Below are 17,765 nucleotides of genomic sequence, written 5' to 3'. Positions count from 1 at the left end.
AGGGACATAATATCTTAGTTCCCACGGTTGGTGGCGCATAGGTGATGTAAGGAATGGTTAATATTTCTTACGCCTTTGTCAATGGGCAGTGGTGACCACTAACCATCAGGTGGCCCATATGCTCGTCCACCTAACAATAACATAAAAAAAAAAAAATGAAATTGTGGATTGTCTGATAATTGGGTGATACCTACCCACCAAGTGTCAACGCCAAGTTTTCGAGCTCCTCGCGACCTTGTATGAGTGTACTTTTGCTAATTTGGACCATTACTACGTTGAGAAAAAAATCGTAAGTATTGTAGAGGGAAAATGATAGAGCAGAATTGAAGGCGGAGCTAACGACAGACGCGCGGGTCCTTTTCGTATCGGTTATGCACAATCAACTGTCACCTTTATCTTATGTAAATTTTTTTACGTGTTCTTCAAACGTAATTGTATAATTACATGGAAATTTGTTATCGTTCGTTCGTTGGGATATCACCTTTATTTCGTCGTATCTCCACGATTCGAGAACATTCCGTTAGCCGCCACAGCTAGTATCGGAATACTTGGCGTCGATGTTTCGAGTCTCGTTCAGTTCCGCGGTCAATTGGAAGGCAAAGCCAAATTGGCATCAAAAAAGCTCGGTGTGCTCAGCAAGGCAAGACAGTATTTCACGTCGGCCCATCGTCTAAGACTATACAAGGCGCAAATTCGACTGTAAGAGAGAATTGTAACAATTAAAACTAGTTTTAGATAAACATAACATAGTCACACGCACTTTTGAGTTAAACATATACATATATAGAATGATGATATGAAGGAATGATAGGTGTTTTTAAAAAAATACAATATAATTGTATCAATATTTTTATTATGAGGAGTCACGTGACACAGTCATATATCATTACAAAGACTTTAAAAAATTAAAAAAATATTATAAGCTAAAAATTATTAAAAGCAAAAATCGCCAACGGACGTTGGCTACAGGCAGTCCTTAAAGTAAAAACATTTGCATATTCTCTAACCTAATTGTCGAAAATATCAAAAATGACGAACTAATTGCGCCTACAATTGCTTCTGTTCAAATGCTGACGCGATACGTACACTGTAGTGAAAATATTTTTTTGCAAAAACTGCAAAAGGCCAACGGCACGCGGTGTTCCCAGGCGGTCACCCATCCAAGTACTGAACGCGCCCGATGTTGCTTAACTTCGGTGATCGGACGAGAACCGGTGTATTCAACATGGTATGGACGTTGGCTCCTAGTATTTCTAAAAATAAAAACAATTGCATATTCTCTAACCAAATCGTTGAAAATATCAAAAATGACGAACTAATTGCACCTACAATTGCTTCTGTTCAAATGCTGACGCGATACGTACACTGTAGTAAAAATATTTTTTTGCAAAAACTGCAAAAGGCCAACGGCATGCGGTGTTCCCAGGCGGTCACCCATCCAAGTACTGAACGCGCCCGATGTTGCTTAACTTCGGTGATCGGACGAGAACCGGTGTATTCAACATGGTATGGACGTTGGCTACAGGCACTCCTCAAAATATAAACAATTGCATATTCTCTAACCAAATCGTCGAAAATATCAAAAATGACAAACTATTTTAACCTACAATTGCTTTTCTTCAAAAGCAGACGCGATACGTACACTAGTAAAAATATTTTTTTGCAAAAACTGCAAAAGGCCAACGGCACGCGGTGTTCCCAGGCGGTCACCCATCCAAGTACTGAACGCGCCCGATGTTGCTTAACTTCGGTGATCGGACGAGAACCGGTGTATTCAACATGGTATGGACGTTGGCTGCTAGTATTTCTAAAAGTAAAAACAATTGCATATTCTCTAACCAAATCGTCGAAAATATCAAAAATGACGAACTAATTGCACCTACAATTGCTTCTGTTCAAATGCTGACGCGATACGTACACTGTAGTAAAAATATTTTTTTGCAAAAACTGCAAAAGGCCAACGACACGCGGTGTTCCCAGGCGGTCATCCACTAGCCTGTTATGTTTTAAATAATTTAACGTAATCAAGAAAGAAAAATCAACAAAAATGAAAGTAATTACTTGAAATTGTAACGATCGAAAGCATTTTTTTATTCTATTGAACATTATTTTTGCTATATATTAAGAGTCAATATATCGTCGAGGTGCGGTTGAGCCGAAATTGGTGGTAAAAAATACGGAAATTCAACGTAGATCATAATGCGTATATCCTCAGTCCAAAATAAAGTGAAGATCACCTGGGTAAGCTAACATCAGATATCAGGAAAAACATATAAAACGTGTTTTAATAAACGTTACAGCAAATCTTATCGTTATTTAAGTCAAAATATTTATAAATATTTTTTATTTATTTATCTTTAGGGACTTTTGTGTTATATGTATTTTTTTAATATTTTCACAATTTTTAAAATCATTACATATTAAGAAAATAATATGTCATTGTAAAGTTATGTCAATCAGAAAAATTTACATCTGTCGAAAAGAAACTTGTACAAGTTCCTATTTAAATTTTACTTTGAAGCAATAAAGTCTTAAAATTTTCGGACAACGCTTGAATCTTTAGGGACTTTTGTGTTATATGTATTTTTTTAATATTTTCAAAATTTTTAAAATCATTACATATTAAGAAAATAATATGTCATTGTAAAGTTATGTCAATCAGAAAAATTTACATCAGGCGAAAAGAAACTTGTACAGGGTATAAATATTTAATATTCATAATATTGCACCGATATTGCTTCTAAGAATTACCAGAGTTAACAATCACCATCTCATTTAGTAGATTGGTAACATTTACCGAATGCCAAAAATCGACCATAAATCAAGTGATTTAATCTTTAATTTTAAAATATTTAGTTATTTAATGAAGGAGTAAAAATAAGTTAGAATTATCACATATAGGCCTATGGTTTTCAGCCGAAAAAATGTCTACCGATATATATAAAATAATGGTTCAATAAATTCTAGTTACTATACTTCAGTAGCTAGAGAATTCCTCTTTATCAATTTGATTAACAGAATAATTTGAAAATAGCACCTTTTGAAGACGGTTGTCTGACTTAATCTCTCGGAATCTGTTTTACTCTATCGAGTATGAAATTAAATTCGATATTTGTCAAAATTATTTTAATAAAAAATAAATGATTTAACCTGAGGAGCCTGTGAGTGAATTGATCTATAATATATATTAGTGCTTTACTTTTAACTTAACTCCAGCAGCGCCATCTACATTTCATACATTTCGAGGGTCGCCTACCATGTACTCTCTAGTCTTCATTAATCGCACATATATAAATTATATATTACGTTACATTATAACATTGCCACGCAAGATGTCGCTAGTAGAACCGGTGTAGTCAACATGGTATGGACGTTGGCGTTTGCATTTACTAAAAACTCAATATAATATCGTGAACCACTGTCATGCTTATCCTAGTTTAGCATTTAGGTACATAAAGTATATTTCATCCAAAAGATAAATAAACAACATTTGAGATCGACGTAATTTGTCGCTAGAATAAAATCTACGATACTCATCATGGACTCGCCAAAAAATGGCGTTTTAAATGTCGACGAAACTGAAAATGGAACGTTGAAAATTCTTTTTATTTTTAGTATATGTAGTTTATTAGGTAACACAAATATAAATTGCGGAATGCCACAATACCATGTATTGCTGTTAGGCGGTGGAATAAATAAATAAATAAATATTGGACAACATCACATACATTACTTTGATCCCAATGTAAGTAGCTAAAGCACCACCTTGTGTTATGGAAAATCAGAAGTAACGACGGTACCACAAACACCCAGACCCAAGACAACATAGAAAACTAATGAACTTTTTCGAAATCGACTCGGTCGGGAATCGAACCCGGGACCTCGGAGTGGCGTACCCATGAAAACCGGTGTACACACTACTCGACCACGGAGTTCGTCAAATCTATTTGTCCAGCCCCAAAAAAATAAATGGATATACTTACTATAATGGAATAGAGTTGTGATAAAGAACTATGTATAGAACACAAGATAGCAGATCTAGATTAAATGTAATGGTAGAACAAGAAATGCAGAAAGAGGTGCCTCGTTTATTTATAATCTTGGAGCTCGAGACTTACTTCGGGACGTTGTATGATAGGCAAAGGAATAGGCAACCCAACGGCTGCACATTCTAGACGTTTGATACTTCAAGTCAGGGTAAACATTTTCATCACTTTAGAAACCTCTAAAATTATCAGTGTTTCTCCACTGTCTGTGTTTTTCTTCATGTATTATACATATAAACCTTCCTCTTGAATCAATCTATCTATTAAAAAAACGGCATCAAAATCCTATTAGTATGTATTAGATCAGTTATCTATCATCATCATCAAGTATTATCATCAAGTATTTTTAATGATCTTAGCATACATAGGGTCTGTCCCTATGTATGCTAAGATCATTAAAAATAACCCGCGGTAAGCGATTTTGTTTTATACTATGTGATGATTAACTTATTTTTGCCCTTACCAAGTTCTAACACTCAACAGAGTTTAGACTTTAGATCTGTCGGATGCCGTCTCAACTACGTTACATAGTGAAACTAATCTGTCTGTAACGTGATATGATGTCGTCACGCTAGATGTCGCTAGTAGTACATTAGATCGCGCTAACAAAGTTCGCTGTCTGGGGATATATAAGGACGCGTAACGAGGAGAAACGCATACTTACCTGGCGTAGGGGACACCGTGATCATGAAGGCGGTTCCCCCAGAGCGAGGCCTTTCCATTGCACTGCGGACGGGTTGACCTCTGCGATTATCCCTAATGCGGATAACTCGGACGCGTAATTTTTGGTAGTGGGGACTGCGTACGCGCCGTCCCCCTTAATAATACTATACTTGACCTCCTCCGATAGTAAAAACATACTATTATTTAACAGTATTGGGGACCGCAACATATTTTATCGAATGAAATTACACTTACAACTGTAATCCAGCCTTCTCAAAGACATTCTTTTTATTCTGACCAGTCCCTGGATAACAGATCCGTGATCGAAGACGTGTGATGATAAGGAATGGTATAATTTTTTTTTTTTTTTTACATAGGTATTATACTCTTAAATGTAAATGGGCGTTTAAATTTTATAATTACAGTTAAGTAGATACCAGCACTTTAGAGCTTATTGTTATAAATGTCTATATATCTCAATAGTCAATGATAGTATTTCTGCAAGGAAGATGCCTGTATACATATCGGTGTTGTGGTGCAATAAACCGTCTTGTTACTAAGTCAGGTCTAACTGCCGATGCTCAAATGAAAATGTTTGAAGAACTTTTTTGGAGGGTTGGCTTATGATCAATACGTCTGCAAATGGTCGTAGTAGTGTAATAAAACGTCTAATTTCTCATAAGGCCCGTACTTTATTCGTTTTTTTAAGATTGAAGGTAATATGACGTCACCCATCAAAATACTGAACGCGCCCGATTCAACATGGTATGGACGTTGGCTGCAAGTATTTCTTAAAGTAAAAACAATTGCATATTCTCTAACCAAATCGTCGAAAATATCAAAAATGACAAACCAATTTCACCTACAATTGCTTCTGTTCAAATGCTGACGCGATACGTACACTGTAGTAAAAATATTTTTTTGCAAAAACTGCAAAAGGCCAACGACACGCGGTGTTCCCAGGCGGTCACCCATCCAAGTACTGAACGCGCCCGATGTTGCTTAACTTCGGTGATCGGACGAGAACCGGTGTATTCAACATGGTATGGACGTTGGCTCCTAGTATTTCTAAAAGTAAAAACAATTGCATATTCTCTAAACAAATCGTCGAAAATATCAAATGTGACAAACTAATTTCACCTATAATTGCTTTTTCTCAAAAGCAGACGCGATACGTACACTGTAGTAAAAATATTTTTTTGCAAAAACTGCAAAAGGCCAACGGCACGCGGTGTTCCCAGGCGGTCACCCATCCAAGTACTGAACGCGCCCGATGTTGCTTAACTTCGGTGATCGGACGAGAACCGGTGTATTCAACATGGTATGGACGTTGGCTACGATACTTTTTAAAAATAATATCTTATTATTTGTATTATCAAATATGACTTGTCTTAATGTTAACTATGATGATGTTACCCATGTTCACACAAATATTTTTATAACGATAAGAAACTAATTAGTAAATTCAATTACGAAGTCTACATTTTTGTGCTATTCTGTATAACTCATAAAATAAATTAATATTTTAAACTTTAAAAAAAAAAGAATTGCTACTAACATCTTATTTTTTAATGTTAAAAGATTTGATACTTCATTCTAAGCAGTTCTTCTTGTTGACACTAGATGGCGACACAACTTTATTTAAGTAATGGTTACAATTCATTAGATTATGTTCCTCATCTTCAATATGTATTAAATTATTAACATAGTATAAACCTTATTGCAGTTTTTATCAGATACGGTACACATTTTGTGGTTTTTGAATCGACATGGTTACCTAACCTCAAATTCTTCCATCTTAGTACCTTTGTATAAGATACGTATAAAATCTTGTATAACAAACTATGTTTTCATAAGAATTATTAAAGTTATAAATTTATTAATAAAAAATCTTGTAAGTGAGTATATGTTAATAACTGCTTTTTTGAGAGTCTATCCATTACTTCCTAAACTATATAAAACACCTTAAAGAAATATACTCAATGGTAGAGCTTTGTGCAAGCCCGTCTGGGTAGGCGACGTTAAAAATGGTTAATATTTTGTACAGCGCCATTGTCTATGGGTGGTGGTGACCGCTTATTATCCGGGTGCCCATATCGCTGGTTTGCGAGAATAGCGACGGAACTAAAAATGATTGATTATAAAGAATGGCATTATTTAATTTTTTTGTAAACATTTTAGTGCATACCGCAAAATGTAAATTATTTATTGAGGGATTGACTTTGCTGATTAAAAGAACATGATGTCGTTCGCAAACCTATCAGAAAAAAAAAACATAAAAAAAGTACCTTAATACTTTAGAAAATTATTTACATAAACCATTATTAACATGAAATCCTTAAATATATACAAATATGCTAGCAGAATTTCCTCGTTGAATAAAAAAAAAAAATCATTATTTCTTTCTTTTATCCCTATTTAACTAAAAATAAGAGATGCAAGAGTAGAGTTATTAATATGAAATAGTTTGAGAATTTTACATGTAAACGCATCGGGGATATAGCTCAGTGGTAGAGCATTCGACTGCAGATCGAGAGGTCCCCGGTTCAAACCCGGGTGTCCCCTAGTAATTTCTTTTTTTAATTTAATATATTACAACTGTGACATTAATTAACTTAAATTTGCCTTAGGTTAAGTCAAACTATTTGGCAATATACTAAATGCAAGTGACAATAAAAATAATTCAACGTCCACTTTTGTAATCACTTGCTTGCTTTAATGGAATTACAAAATGATACCATTGAGCTGAGGAGTTAAGAACCCTTAAAAACCAGCACATTCTGAGCTGTTGGCTTCCTTCAAAATCCTACTTTGTCCGTCAGAATATTGATTTGAATGTAGTATTTATACATTTATAAATATCTATAAATATTAATAAACATTTATTTAAAAATAAATAATTATATACTGAATTACTTTTTCGTAAGATATTGTGTAGCAGTCGTGGCCGAGTGGTTAAGGCGTCTGACTCGAAATCAGATTCCCTCTGGGAGCGTAGGTTCGAATCCTACCGGCTGCGGATTCCTTTTGTTTTTTATTTTGCGTTATAATATAATATATACTAATATAAATATTTATGATACAATATCTGCGAATTAATGTAGGTTCATCTATACTATTGCAATTTTTGCATGTTTTTATGTAACAGCTATGTGATTAATTATGTTATTTTTATTTCAACTCTGTGATTTTTTATGTTATACTGGACAACTTATTTCATTCTTATCTAATGAACTGCCACCGCCAAAGAGCAACACCGCCTGCAGGTGAGTTATCAGCTTTTACGGAATCAGTAGGCACTTTTTGTGAAGGTGCCAAAATCATATCGGTTCAAAAAAAAAAAATTTGTAATAATTTCTTTGTAAAGTGGCACCGTTTAAATCTTTTGAGATATCAATATATGTATATAGATGGGTAGGTACAAAGAATCAACTGATTACGGCGGGATATCGTACACAATTGAAAATAGTCCAAGTCACCAGTAGACAGTAAGATGAAGAGTTACAATATTTATGAATCAAGCAATTTGTAATACACCTTATGAAGGTTTCCAACGTCAGTCACAGAAAAATAATTGCCTAAAACTAGCATGTATGGAGATTAATTAAGGGGGACGGCGCGTACGCAGTCCCCACTACCAAAAATTACGCGTCCGAGTTATCCGCATTAGGGATAATCGCAGAGGTCAACCCGTCCGCAGTGCAATGGAAAGGCCTCGCTCTGGGGGAACCGCCTTCATGATCACGGTGTCCCCTACGCCAGGTAAGTATGCGTTGCTCCTCGTTACGCGCCCTTATATATCCCCGGACAGCGAACTATGTTAGCGCGATCTAATGTACTACTAGCGACATCTTGCGTGGCAATGTTATAATGTAACGTAATATATAATTTATATATGTGCGATTAATGAAGACTAGAGAGTACATGGTAGGCGACCCTCGAAATGTATGAAATGTAGATGGCGCTGCTGGAGTTAAGTTAAAAGTAAAGCGCTAATATATATTATAGATCAATTCACTCACAGGTTAAATCATTTATTTTTTATTAAAATAATTTTGACAAATATCGAATTTGATTTCATACTCGATAGAGTAAAACAGATTCCGAGAGATTAAGTCAGACAACCGTCTTCAAAAGGTGCTATTTTCAAATTATTCTGTTAATCAAATTGATAAAGAGGAATTCTCTAGCTACTGAAGTATAGTAACTAGAATTTATTGAACCATTATTTTATATATATCGGTAGACATTTTTTCGGCTGAAAACCGTAGGCCTATATGTGATAATTCTAACTTATTTTTATTCCTTCATTAAATAACTAAATATTTTAAAATTAAAGATTAAATCACTTGATTTTTGGTCGATTTTTGGCATTCGGTAAATGTTACCAATCTACTAAATGAGATGGTGATTGTTAACTCTGGTAATTCTTAGAAGCAATATCGGTGCAATATTATGAATATTAAATATTTATACCCTGTACAAGTTTCTTTTCGACAGATGTAAATTTTTCTGATTGACATAACTTTACAATGACATATTATTTTCTTTAAAATCATTATTAAAGATGATTATTAAGTTATTGTTACGAATGGGGGTCCTTTTGGTTGGGGTCTCTTTCGCTGGTGGTTAGGGTGGTTCTTTAGCTGGTATAACTCTTTTTAGAAAAATAAGGTAAAAAAATTGAATTCTAATTTGAATTACGCAATACTTTACGACTAGTCGAATAAAAAATTTCACACATAATACACCCACAACATCTCGTCACAGTTACAAGTATTTTAAAACGTTATTTTTTGAACTACAAGAACTGTTTCCCATCACTATCCCGTCTGTCAAAGAGATCAAGCTAACTTGTACAGTGTATAAATATTTTGACTTAAATAACAAGATTTGCTGTAACGTTTATTAAAACACGTTTTATCTGTTTTTCCTGATATCTGATGTTAGCTTACCCAGGTGATCTTCACTTTATTTTGGACTGAGGATATACGCATTATGATCTACGTTGAATTTCCGTATTATTTACCACCAATTTCGGCTAAACCGCACCTCGACGATATATTGACTCTTAATATATAGCAAAAATAATGTTCAATAAAATAAAAAAATGCTTTCGATCGTTACAATTTCAAGTAATTACTTTCATTTTTGTTGATTTTTCTTTGTTGATTACGTTAAATTATTTAAAACATAACAGGCTAGTGGATGACCGCCTGGGAATACCGCGTGCCGTTGGCTTTTTGCAGTTTTTGCAAAAAAATATTTTTACTAGTGTACGTATCGTCTGCTTTTGAAGAAAAACAATTGTAGGTTAAAATAGTTTGTCATTTATGATATTTTCGACGATTTGGTTAGAGAATATGCAATTGTTTGTACTTTGAGGAGTGCCTGTAGCCAACGTCCATACCATGTTGAATACACCGGTTCTCGTCCGATCACCGAAGTTAAGCAACATCGGGCGCGTTCAGTACTTGGATGGGTGACCGCCTGGGAACACCGCGTGCCGTTGGCCTTTTGCAGTTTTTGCAAAAAAATATTTTTACTACAGTGTACGTATCGCGTCAGCATTTGAACAGAAGCAATTGTAGGTGAAATTGGTTTGTCAATTTTGATATTTTCGACGATTTGGTTAGAGAATATGCTTTTGCTTCTACTTTGAGGGGTGCCTGTAGCCAACGTCCATACCATGTTGAATACACCGGTTCTCGTCCGATCACCGAAGTTAAGCAACATCGGGCGCGTTCAGTACTTGGATGGGTGACCGCCTGGGAACACCGCGTGCCGTTGGCCTTTTGCAGTTTTTGCAAAAAAATATTTTTACTAGTGTACGTATCGCGTCTGCTTTTGAAGAAAAACAATTGTAGGTTAAAATAGTTTGTCATTTTTGATATTTTCGACGATTTGTTTAGAGAATATGCAATTGTTTTTATTTTTAGAAATACTAGGAGCCAACGTCCATACCATGTTGAATACACCGGTTCTCGTCCGATCACCGAAGTTAAGCAACATCGGGCGCGTTCAGTACTTGGATGGGTGACCGCCTGGGAACACCGCGTGCCGTTGGCCTTTTGCAGTTTTTGCAAAAAAATATTTTTACTAGTGTACGTATCGCGTCTGCTTTTGAAGAAAAACAATTGTAGGTTAAAATAGTTTGTCATTTTTGATATTTTCGACGATTTGGTTAGAGAATATGCAATTGTTTTTACTTTTAGAAATACTAGGAGCCAACGTCCATACCATGTTGAATACACCGGTTCTCGTCCGATCACCGAAGTTAAGCAACATCGGGCGCGTTCAGTACTTGGATGGGTGACCGCCTGGGAACACCGCGTGCCGTTGGCCTTTTGCAGTTTTTGCAAAAAAATATTTTTACTACAGTGTACGTATCGCGTCAGCATTTGAACAGAAGCAATTGTAGGTGAAATTGGTTTGTCAATTTTGATATTTTCGACGATTTGGTTAGAGAATATGCTTTTGCTTCTACTTTGAGGGGTGCCTGTAGCCAACGTCCATACCATGTTGAATACACCGGTTCTCGTCCGATCACCGAAGTTAAGCAACATCGGGCGCGTTCAGTACTTGGATGGGTGACCGCCTGGGAACACCGCGTGCCGTTGGCCTTTTGCAGTTTTTGCAAAAAAATATTTTTACTAGTGTACGTATCGCGTCTGCTTTTGAAGAAAAACAATTGTAGGTTAAAATAGTTTGTCATTTTTGATATTTTCGACGATTTGTTTAGAGAATATGCAATTGTTTTTATTTTTAGAAATACTAGGAGCCAACGTCCATACCATGTTGAATACACCGGTTCTCGTCCGATCACCGAAGTTAAGCAACATCGGGCGCGTTCAGTACTTGGATGGGTGACCGCCTGGGAACACCGCGTGCCGTTGGCCTTTTGCAGTTTTTGCAAAAAACTATTTTTACTACAGTGTACGTATCGCGTCAGCATTTGAACAGAAGCAATTGTAGGTGAAATTGGTTTGTCAATTTTGATATTTTCGACGATTTGGTTAGAGAATATGCTTTTGCTTCTACTTTGAGGGGTGCCTGTAGCCAACGTCCATACCATGTTGAATACACCGGTTCTCGTCCGATCACCGAAGTTAAGCAACATCGGGCGCGTTCAGTACTTGGATGGGTGACCGCCTGGGAACACCGCGTGCCGTTGGCCTTTTGCAGTTTTTGCAAAAAAATATTTTTACTGCAGTGTACGTATCGCGTCCTCTTTCGAGAAAAAGCAATTATAGGTGAAATTAGTTTGTCATTTTTGATATTTTCGACGATTTGTTTAGAAAATATGCAATTGTTTTTACTTTTAGAAATACTAGGAGCCAACGTCCATACCATGTTGAATACACCGGTTCTCGTCCGATCACCGAAGTTAAGCAACATCGGGCGCGTTCAGTACTTGGATGGGTGACCGCCTGGGAACACCGCGTGCCGTTGGCCTTTTGCAGTTTTTGCAAAAAAATATTTTTACTACAGTGTACGTATCGCGTCAGCATTTGAACAGAAGCAATTGTAGGTGAAATTGGTTTGTCAATTTTGATATTTTCGACGATTTGGTTAGAGAATATGCTTTTGCTTCTACTTTGAGGGGTGCCTGTAGCCAACGTCCATACCATGTTGAATACACCGGTTCTCGTCCGATCACCGAAGTTAAGCAACATCGGGCGCGTTCAGTACTTGGATGGGTGACCGCCTGGGAACACCGCGTGCCGTTGGCCTTTTGCAGTTTTTGCAAAAAAATATTTTTACTAGTGTACGTATCGCGTCTGCTTTTGAAGAAAAACAATTGTAGGTTAAAATAGTTTGTCATTTATGATATTTTCGACGATTTGGTTAGAGAATATGCAATTGTTTGTACTTTGAGGAGTGCCTGTAGCCAACGTCCATACCATGTTGAATACACCGGTTCTCGTCCGATCACCGAAGTTAAGCAACATCGGGCGCGTTCAGTACTTGGATGGGTGACCGCCTGGGAACACCGCGTGCCGTTGGCCTTTTGCAGTTTTTGCAAAAAACTATTTTTACTACAGTGTACGTATCGCGTCAGCATTTGAACAGAAGCAATTGTAGGTGAAATTGGTTTGTCAATTTTGATATTTTCGACGATTTGGTTAGAGAATATGCTTTTGCTTCTACTTTGAGGGGTGCCTGTAGCCAACGTCCATACCATGTTGAATACACCGGTTCTCGTCCGATCACCGAAGTTAAGCAACATCGGGCGCGTTCAGTACTTGGATGGGTGACCGCCTGGGAACACCGCGTGCCGTTGGCCTTTTGCAGTTTTTGCAAAAAAATATTTTTACTAGTGTACGTATCGCGTCTGCTTTTGAAGAAAAACAATTGTAGGTTAAAATAGTTTGTCATTTTTGATATTTTCGACGATTTGTTTAGAGAATATGCAATTGTTTTTATTTTTAGAAATACTAGGAGCCAACGTCCATACCATGTTGAATACACCGGTTCTCGTCCGATCACCGAAGTTAAGCAACATCGGGCGCGTTCAGTACTTGGATGGGTGACCGCCTGGGAACACCGCGTGCCGTTGGCCTTTTGCAGTTTTTGCAAAAAAATATTTTTACTAGTGTACGTATCGCGTCTGCTTTTGAAGAAAAACAATTGTAGGTTAAAATAGTTTGTCATTTTTGATATTTTCGACGATTTGTTTAGAGAATATGCAATTGTTTTTACTTTTAGAAATAATAGGAGCCAACGTCCATATTATGTTGAATACACCGGTTCTCGTCCGATCACCGAAGTTAAGCAACATCGGGCGCGTTCAGTACTTGAATGGGTGACCGCCTGGGAACACCGCGTGCCGTTGGCCTTTTGCAGTTTTTGCAAAAAAATATTTTTACTGCAGTGTACGTATCGCGTCCTCTTTCGAGAAAAAGCAATTATAGGTGAAATTAGTTTGTCATTTTTGATATTTTCGACGATTTGTTTAGAGAATATGCAATTGTTTTTACTTTTAGAAATACTAGGAGCCAACGTCCATACCATGTTGAATACACCGGTTCTCGTCCGATCACCGAAGTTAAGCAACATCGGGCGCGTTCAGTACTTGGATGGGTGACCGCCTGGGAACACCGCGTGCCGTTGGCCTTTTGCAGTTTTTGCAAAAAAATATTTTTACTAGTGTACGTATCGCGTCTGCTTTTGAAGAAAAACAATTGTAGGTTAAAATAGTTTGTCATTTTTGATATTTTCGACGATTTGGTTAGAGAATATGCAATTGTTTGTACTTTGAGGAGTGCCTGTAGCCAACGTCCATACCATGTTGAATACACCGGTTCTCGTCCGATCACCGAAGTTAAGCAACATCGGGCGCGTTCAGTACTTGGATGGGTGACCGCCTGGGAACACCGCGTGCCGTTGGCCTTTTGCAGTTTTTGCAAAAAAATATTTTTACTACAGTGTACGTATCGCGTCAGCATTTGAACAGAAGCAATTGTAGGTGAAATTGGTTTGTCAATTTTGATATTTTCGACGATTTGGTTAGAGAATATGCTTTTGCTTCTACTTTGAGGGGTGCCTGTAGCCAACGTCCATACCATGTTGAATACACCGGTTCTCGTCCGATCACCGAAGTTAAGCAACATCGGGCGCGTTCAGTACTTGGATGGGTGACCGCCTGGGAACACCGCGTGCCGTTGGCCTTTTGCAGTTTTTGCAAAAAGATATTTTTACTAGTGTACGTATCGCGTCTGCTTTTGAAGAAAAACAATTGTAGGTTAAAATAGTTTGTCATTTATGATATTTTCGACGATTTGGTTAGAGAATATGCAATTGTTTGTACTTTGAGGAGTGCCTGTAGCCAACGTCCATACCATGTTGAATACACCGGTTCTCGTCCGATCACCGAAGTTAAGCAACATCGGGCGCGTTCAGTACTTGGATGGGTGACCGCCTGGGAACACCGCGTGCCGTTGGCCTTTTGCAGTTTTTGCAAAAAAATATTTTTACTAGTGTACGTATCGCGTCTGCTTTTGAAGAAAAACAATTGTAGGTTAAAATAGTTTGTCATTTTTGATATTTTCGACGATTTGGTTAGAGAATATGCAATTGTTTTTACTTTTAGAAATACTAGGAGCCAACGTCCATACCATGTTGAATACACCGGTTCTCGTCCGATCACCGAAGTTAAGCAACATCGGGCGCGTTCAGTACTTGGATGGGTGACCGCCTGGGAACACCGCGTGCCGTTGGCCTTTTGCAGTTTTTGCAAAAAAATATTTTTACTAGTGTACGTATCGCGTCTGCTTTTGAAGAAAAGCAATTGTAGGTTAAAATAGTTTGTCATTTTTGATATTTTCGACGATTTGTTTAGAGAATATGCAATTGTTTTTACTTTTAGAAATAATAGGAGCCAACGTCCATACCATGTTGAATACACCGGTTCTCGTCCGATCACCGAAGTTAAGCAACATCGGGCGCGTTCAGTACTTGGATGGGTGACCGCCTGGGAACACCGCGTGCCGTTGGCCTTTTGCAGTTTTTGCAAAAAAATATTTTTACTAGTGTACGTATCGCGTCTGCTTTTGAAGAAAAACAATTGTAGGTTAAAATAGTTTGTCATTTTTGATATTTTCGACGATTTGGTTAGAGAATATGCAATTGTTTTTACTTTTAGAAATACTAGGAGCCAACGTCCATACCATGTTGAATACACCGGTTCTCGTCCGATCACCGAAGTTAAGCAACATCGGGCGCGTTCAGTACTTGGATGGGTGACCGCCTGGGAACACCGCGTGCCGTTGGCCTTTTGCAGTTTTTGCAAAAAAATATTTTTACTACAGTGTACGTATCGCGTCAGCATTTGAACAGAAGCAATTGTAGGTGAAATTGGTTTGTCAATTTTGATATTTTCGACGATTTGGTTAGAGAATATGCTTTTGCTTCTACTTTGAGGGGTGCCTGTAGCCAACGTCCATACCATGTTGAATACACCGGTTCTCGTCCGATCACCGAAGTTAAGCAACATCGGGCGCGTTCAGTACTTGGATGGGTGACCGCCTGGGAACACCGCGTGCCGTTGGCCTTTTGCAGTTTTTGCAAAAAAATATTTTTACTAGTGTACGTATCGCGTCTGCTTTTGAAGAAAAACAATTGTAGGTTAAAATAGTTTGTCATTTTTGATATTTTCGACGATTTGTTTAGAGAATATGCAATTGTTTTTACTTTTAGAAATAATAGGAGCCAACGTCCATATTATGTTGAATACACCGGTTCTCGTCCGATCACCGAAGTTAAGCAACATCGGGCGCGTTCAGTACTTGAATGGGTGACCGCCTGGGAACACCGCGTGCCGTTGGCCTTTTGCAGTTTTTGCAAAAAAATATTTTTACTGCAGTGTACGTATCGCGTCCTCTTTCGAGAAAAAGCAATTATAGGTGAAATTAGTTTGTCATTTTTGATATTTTCGACGATTTGTTTAGAGAATATGCAATTGTTTTTACTTTTAGAAATACTAGGAGCCAACGTCCATACCATGTTGAATACACCGGTTCTCGTCCGATCACCGAAGTTAAGCAACATCGGGCGCGTTCAGTACTTGGATGGGTGACCGCCTGGGAACACCGCGTGCCGTTGGCCTTTTGCAGTTTTTGCAAAAAAATATTTTTACTAGTGTACGTATCGCGTCTGCTTTTGAAGAAAAACAATTGTAGGTTAAAATAGTTTGTCATTTTTGATATTTTCGACGATTTGGTTAGAGAATATGCAATTGTTTGTACTTTGAGGAGTGCCTGTAGCCAACGTCCATACCATGTTGAATACACCGGTTCTCGTCCGATCACCGAAGTTAAGCAACATCGGGCGCGTTCAGTACTTGGATGGGTGACCGCCTGGGAACACCGCGTGCCGTTGGCCTTTTGCAGTTTTTGCAAAAAAATATTTTTACTACAGTGTACGTATCGCGTCAGCATTTGAACAGAAGCAATTGTAGGTGAAATTGGTTTGTCAATTTTGATATTTTCGACGATTTGGTTAGAGAATATGCTTTTGCTTCTACTTTGAGGGGTGCCTGTAGCCAACGTCCATACCATGTTGAATACACCGGTTCTCGTCCGATCACCGAAGTTAAGCAACATCGGGCGCGTTCAGTACTTGGATGGGTGACCGCCTGGGAACACCGCGTGCCGTTGGCCTTTTGCAGTTTTTGCAAAAAGATATTTTTACTAGTGTACGTATCGCGTCTGCTTTTGAAGAAAAACAATTGTAGGTTAAAATAGTTTGTCATTTATGATATTTTCGACGATTTGGTTAGAGAATATGCAATTGTTTGTACTTTGAGGAGTGCCTGTAGCCAACGTCCATACCATGTTGAATACACCGGTTCTCGTCCGATCACCGAAGTTAAGCAACATCGGGCGCGTTCAGTACTTGGATGGGTGACCGCCTGGGAACACCGCGTGCCGTTGGCCTTTTGCAGTTTTTGCAAAAAAATATTTTTACTACAGTGTACGTATCGCGTCTGCTTTTGAAGAAAAGCAATTGTAGGTTAAAATAGTTTGTCATTTTTGATATTTTCGACGATTTGTTTAGAGAATATGCAATTGTTTTTACTTTTAGAAATAATAGGAGCCAACGTCCATACCATGTTGAATACACCGGTTCTCGTCCGATCACCGAAGTTAAGCAACATCGGGCGCGTTCAGTACTTGGATGGGTGACCGCCTGGGAACACCGCGTGCCGTTGGCCTTTTGCAGTTTTTGCAAAAAAATATTTTTACTAGTGTACGTATCGCGTCTGCTTTTGAAGAAAAACAATTGTAGGTTAAAATAGTTTGTCATTTTTGATATTTTCGACGATTTGGTTAGAGAATATGCAATTGTTTTTACTTTTAGAAATACTAGGAGCCAACGTCCATACCATGTTGAATACACCGGTTCTCGTCCGATCACCGAAGTTAAGCAACATCGGGCGCGTTCAGTACTTGGATGGGTGACCGCCTGGGAACACCGCGTGCCGTTGGCCTTTTGCAGTTTTTGCAAAAAAATATTTTTACTACAGTGTACGTATCGCGTCAGCATTTGAACAGA

General features: G+C 37.7%; 37 non-coding genes across 37 annotated transcripts; 31 read left to right on the top strand and 6 right to left on the bottom strand.

The window, feature by feature from the left end:
- Positions 1-1,123: 1,123 nt before the first annotated feature.
- Positions 1,124-1,242, bottom strand: LOC135194036 (5S ribosomal RNA). The gene has a single exon (XR_010309587.1). It is a non-coding gene; the product is annotated as a 5S ribosomal RNA (ribosomal RNA).
- Positions 1,243-1,401: 159 nt separating this feature from the next.
- Positions 1,402-1,520, bottom strand: LOC135194043 (5S ribosomal RNA). The gene has a single exon (XR_010309594.1). It is a non-coding gene; the product is annotated as a 5S ribosomal RNA (ribosomal RNA).
- Positions 1,521-1,677: 157 nt separating this feature from the next.
- Positions 1,678-1,796, bottom strand: LOC135194035 (5S ribosomal RNA). The gene has a single exon (XR_010309586.1). It is a non-coding gene; the product is annotated as a 5S ribosomal RNA (ribosomal RNA).
- Positions 1,797-4,702: 2,906 nt separating this feature from the next.
- Positions 4,703-4,864, top strand: LOC135194050 (U1 spliceosomal RNA). Its single transcript, XR_010309600.1, has one exon. It is a non-coding gene; the product is annotated as a U1 spliceosomal RNA (small nuclear RNA).
- Positions 4,865-5,647: 783 nt separating this feature from the next.
- LOC135194057 (5S ribosomal RNA) lies at positions 5,648-5,766 on the bottom strand. Its single transcript, XR_010309607.1, has one exon. It is a non-coding gene; the product is annotated as a 5S ribosomal RNA (ribosomal RNA).
- A 159-nt stretch (positions 5,767-5,925) lies between these two features.
- LOC135194034 (5S ribosomal RNA) lies at positions 5,926-6,044 on the bottom strand. The gene has a single exon (XR_010309585.1). It is a non-coding gene; the product is annotated as a 5S ribosomal RNA (ribosomal RNA).
- A 1,158-nt stretch (positions 6,045-7,202) lies between these two features.
- On the top strand, positions 7,203-7,274 carry Trnac-gca (transfer RNA cysteine (anticodon GCA)). Its single transcript has one exon. It is a non-coding gene; the product is annotated as a tRNA-Cys (tRNA).
- Positions 7,275-7,646: 372 nt separating this feature from the next.
- Positions 7,647-7,728, top strand: Trnas-cga (transfer RNA serine (anticodon CGA)). The gene has a single exon. It is a non-coding gene; the product is annotated as a tRNA-Ser (tRNA).
- A 589-nt stretch (positions 7,729-8,317) lies between these two features.
- Positions 8,318-8,479, bottom strand: LOC135194049 (U1 spliceosomal RNA). The gene has a single exon (XR_010309599.1). It is a non-coding gene; the product is annotated as a U1 spliceosomal RNA (small nuclear RNA).
- Positions 8,480-10,105: 1,626 nt separating this feature from the next.
- Positions 10,106-10,224, top strand: LOC135194033 (5S ribosomal RNA). The gene has a single exon (XR_010309584.1). It is a non-coding gene; the product is annotated as a 5S ribosomal RNA (ribosomal RNA).
- A 159-nt stretch (positions 10,225-10,383) lies between these two features.
- Positions 10,384-10,502, top strand: LOC135194032 (5S ribosomal RNA). Its single transcript, XR_010309583.1, has one exon. It is a non-coding gene; the product is annotated as a 5S ribosomal RNA (ribosomal RNA).
- Positions 10,503-10,659: 157 nt separating this feature from the next.
- On the top strand, positions 10,660-10,778 carry LOC135194031 (5S ribosomal RNA). The gene has a single exon (XR_010309582.1). It is a non-coding gene; the product is annotated as a 5S ribosomal RNA (ribosomal RNA).
- A 157-nt stretch (positions 10,779-10,935) lies between these two features.
- Positions 10,936-11,054, top strand: LOC135194030 (5S ribosomal RNA). The gene has a single exon (XR_010309581.1). It is a non-coding gene; the product is annotated as a 5S ribosomal RNA (ribosomal RNA).
- A 159-nt stretch (positions 11,055-11,213) lies between these two features.
- On the top strand, positions 11,214-11,332 carry LOC135194029 (5S ribosomal RNA). The gene has a single exon (XR_010309580.1). It is a non-coding gene; the product is annotated as a 5S ribosomal RNA (ribosomal RNA).
- Positions 11,333-11,489: 157 nt separating this feature from the next.
- Positions 11,490-11,608, top strand: LOC135194028 (5S ribosomal RNA). Its single transcript, XR_010309579.1, has one exon. It is a non-coding gene; the product is annotated as a 5S ribosomal RNA (ribosomal RNA).
- A 159-nt stretch (positions 11,609-11,767) lies between these two features.
- On the top strand, positions 11,768-11,886 carry LOC135194027 (5S ribosomal RNA). The gene has a single exon (XR_010309578.1). It is a non-coding gene; the product is annotated as a 5S ribosomal RNA (ribosomal RNA).
- Positions 11,887-12,045: 159 nt separating this feature from the next.
- On the top strand, positions 12,046-12,164 carry LOC135194025 (5S ribosomal RNA). Its single transcript, XR_010309576.1, has one exon. It is a non-coding gene; the product is annotated as a 5S ribosomal RNA (ribosomal RNA).
- Positions 12,165-12,323: 159 nt separating this feature from the next.
- Positions 12,324-12,442, top strand: LOC135194024 (5S ribosomal RNA). The gene has a single exon (XR_010309575.1). It is a non-coding gene; the product is annotated as a 5S ribosomal RNA (ribosomal RNA).
- A 157-nt stretch (positions 12,443-12,599) lies between these two features.
- On the top strand, positions 12,600-12,718 carry LOC135194023 (5S ribosomal RNA). The gene has a single exon (XR_010309574.1). It is a non-coding gene; the product is annotated as a 5S ribosomal RNA (ribosomal RNA).
- Positions 12,719-12,877: 159 nt separating this feature from the next.
- Positions 12,878-12,996, top strand: LOC135194022 (5S ribosomal RNA). Its single transcript, XR_010309573.1, has one exon. It is a non-coding gene; the product is annotated as a 5S ribosomal RNA (ribosomal RNA).
- A 157-nt stretch (positions 12,997-13,153) lies between these two features.
- Positions 13,154-13,272, top strand: LOC135194021 (5S ribosomal RNA). Its single transcript, XR_010309572.1, has one exon. It is a non-coding gene; the product is annotated as a 5S ribosomal RNA (ribosomal RNA).
- Positions 13,273-13,429: 157 nt separating this feature from the next.
- Positions 13,430-13,548, top strand: LOC135194046 (5S ribosomal RNA). Its single transcript, XR_010309597.1, has one exon. It is a non-coding gene; the product is annotated as a 5S ribosomal RNA (ribosomal RNA).
- A 159-nt stretch (positions 13,549-13,707) lies between these two features.
- On the top strand, positions 13,708-13,826 carry LOC135194020 (5S ribosomal RNA). Its single transcript, XR_010309571.1, has one exon. It is a non-coding gene; the product is annotated as a 5S ribosomal RNA (ribosomal RNA).
- Positions 13,827-13,983: 157 nt separating this feature from the next.
- LOC135194019 (5S ribosomal RNA) lies at positions 13,984-14,102 on the top strand. The gene has a single exon (XR_010309570.1). It is a non-coding gene; the product is annotated as a 5S ribosomal RNA (ribosomal RNA).
- A 159-nt stretch (positions 14,103-14,261) lies between these two features.
- Positions 14,262-14,380, top strand: LOC135194018 (5S ribosomal RNA). Its single transcript, XR_010309569.1, has one exon. It is a non-coding gene; the product is annotated as a 5S ribosomal RNA (ribosomal RNA).
- Positions 14,381-14,537: 157 nt separating this feature from the next.
- On the top strand, positions 14,538-14,656 carry LOC135194017 (5S ribosomal RNA). The gene has a single exon (XR_010309568.1). It is a non-coding gene; the product is annotated as a 5S ribosomal RNA (ribosomal RNA).
- A 157-nt stretch (positions 14,657-14,813) lies between these two features.
- LOC135194016 (5S ribosomal RNA) lies at positions 14,814-14,932 on the top strand. The gene has a single exon (XR_010309567.1). It is a non-coding gene; the product is annotated as a 5S ribosomal RNA (ribosomal RNA).
- Positions 14,933-15,089: 157 nt separating this feature from the next.
- Positions 15,090-15,208, top strand: LOC135194014 (5S ribosomal RNA). Its single transcript, XR_010309565.1, has one exon. It is a non-coding gene; the product is annotated as a 5S ribosomal RNA (ribosomal RNA).
- Positions 15,209-15,365: 157 nt separating this feature from the next.
- Positions 15,366-15,484, top strand: LOC135194013 (5S ribosomal RNA). The gene has a single exon (XR_010309564.1). It is a non-coding gene; the product is annotated as a 5S ribosomal RNA (ribosomal RNA).
- A 159-nt stretch (positions 15,485-15,643) lies between these two features.
- Positions 15,644-15,762, top strand: LOC135194012 (5S ribosomal RNA). The gene has a single exon (XR_010309563.1). It is a non-coding gene; the product is annotated as a 5S ribosomal RNA (ribosomal RNA).
- A 157-nt stretch (positions 15,763-15,919) lies between these two features.
- On the top strand, positions 15,920-16,038 carry LOC135194045 (5S ribosomal RNA). Its single transcript, XR_010309596.1, has one exon. It is a non-coding gene; the product is annotated as a 5S ribosomal RNA (ribosomal RNA).
- Positions 16,039-16,197: 159 nt separating this feature from the next.
- On the top strand, positions 16,198-16,316 carry LOC135194011 (5S ribosomal RNA). The gene has a single exon (XR_010309562.1). It is a non-coding gene; the product is annotated as a 5S ribosomal RNA (ribosomal RNA).
- A 157-nt stretch (positions 16,317-16,473) lies between these two features.
- LOC135194010 (5S ribosomal RNA) lies at positions 16,474-16,592 on the top strand. Its single transcript, XR_010309561.1, has one exon. It is a non-coding gene; the product is annotated as a 5S ribosomal RNA (ribosomal RNA).
- A 159-nt stretch (positions 16,593-16,751) lies between these two features.
- On the top strand, positions 16,752-16,870 carry LOC135194009 (5S ribosomal RNA). Its single transcript, XR_010309560.1, has one exon. It is a non-coding gene; the product is annotated as a 5S ribosomal RNA (ribosomal RNA).
- Positions 16,871-17,027: 157 nt separating this feature from the next.
- Positions 17,028-17,146, top strand: LOC135194008 (5S ribosomal RNA). The gene has a single exon (XR_010309559.1). It is a non-coding gene; the product is annotated as a 5S ribosomal RNA (ribosomal RNA).
- Positions 17,147-17,305: 159 nt separating this feature from the next.
- On the top strand, positions 17,306-17,424 carry LOC135194007 (5S ribosomal RNA). Its single transcript, XR_010309558.1, has one exon. It is a non-coding gene; the product is annotated as a 5S ribosomal RNA (ribosomal RNA).
- Positions 17,425-17,581: 157 nt separating this feature from the next.
- LOC135194006 (5S ribosomal RNA) lies at positions 17,582-17,700 on the top strand. Its single transcript, XR_010309557.1, has one exon. It is a non-coding gene; the product is annotated as a 5S ribosomal RNA (ribosomal RNA).
- The last annotated feature ends 65 nt before the right edge of the window (positions 17,701-17,765 follow it).

This window comes from Vanessa tameamea, chromosome 23 (assembly GCF_037043105.1).
Source record: "Vanessa tameamea isolate UH-Manoa-2023 chromosome 23, ilVanTame1 primary haplotype, whole genome shotgun sequence".
NCBI classification, from domain to species: Eukaryota; Metazoa; Arthropoda; class Insecta; order Lepidoptera; family Nymphalidae; genus Vanessa; species Vanessa tameamea.
The sequence above is the reverse complement of the archived record's forward strand: the minus strand, read 5'-3'. Positions and strand labels throughout refer to the sequence as shown.